This window comes from Colobus angolensis, unplaced genomic scaffold, assembly GCF_000951035.1.
Source record: "Colobus angolensis palliatus isolate OR3802 unplaced genomic scaffold, Cang.pa_1.0 Scaffold475, whole genome shotgun sequence".
NCBI classification, from domain to species: Eukaryota; Metazoa; Chordata; class Mammalia; order Primates; family Cercopithecidae; genus Colobus; species Colobus angolensis.
This window is the reverse complement of record NW_012118210.1, coordinates 84048-84743: the sequence shown is the minus strand read 5'-3', so window position 1 is coordinate 84743 and position 696 is coordinate 84048.

The window sequence follows — 696 nt, the reverse complement described above, 5'->3', positions numbered from 1 at the left end:
TAAAAATACAAAAATTAGCTGGGTGTGGTGGCAGGCGCCTGCAGTCCCAGCTACTTGGGAGGCTGAGGCAGGAGAATGACTTGAACCTAGGAGGCGGAGGTTGCAGTGTGCCAAGATCTTGCTACTGCACTCCAGCCTGGGTGACAGAGTGAGACTCCATCTCAAAATAATAAAAATAATGATAATAATAATAATATGTTATTTTAAGTTGACATATCAAAAAGAATGACATTCTGATACATGCTACAACATGAATGAATTGTGAAAACATTTTAAGTGAAATAAGCCAGATACAAAAATGACAAATATATTACTCCTTTTATATGAAATATCTAGAATAGGCAAGCTCATAGAGATAGAAAGTAGATTAGCTGTGACCTGGGGCTTGGGGGAAGGAGGTAACTGGGGGAATTTCTGCTTGGGGAGATGAAAAAGTTTCAGAAATAGGTAGTAGTGATGGCTGTACAACACTGTGAATCTAATAATGCTACCAAATTGCACACTTAAAAACGGTTAAAATGGCTAATTTTATGTTGTAGATAATTTTGCTACAATCTGGGGTTCCCCACAGCAGACTGGTGAATGGAGAGTTGATGGTCAGAGTGAATGGAGAGAAATTGGACCTGTGACTGCTGGGTGAGGAAGGGACGCGTAAACAGGCCCTGGGTCTATAGCCAGTGAAGGCCGACATGATAA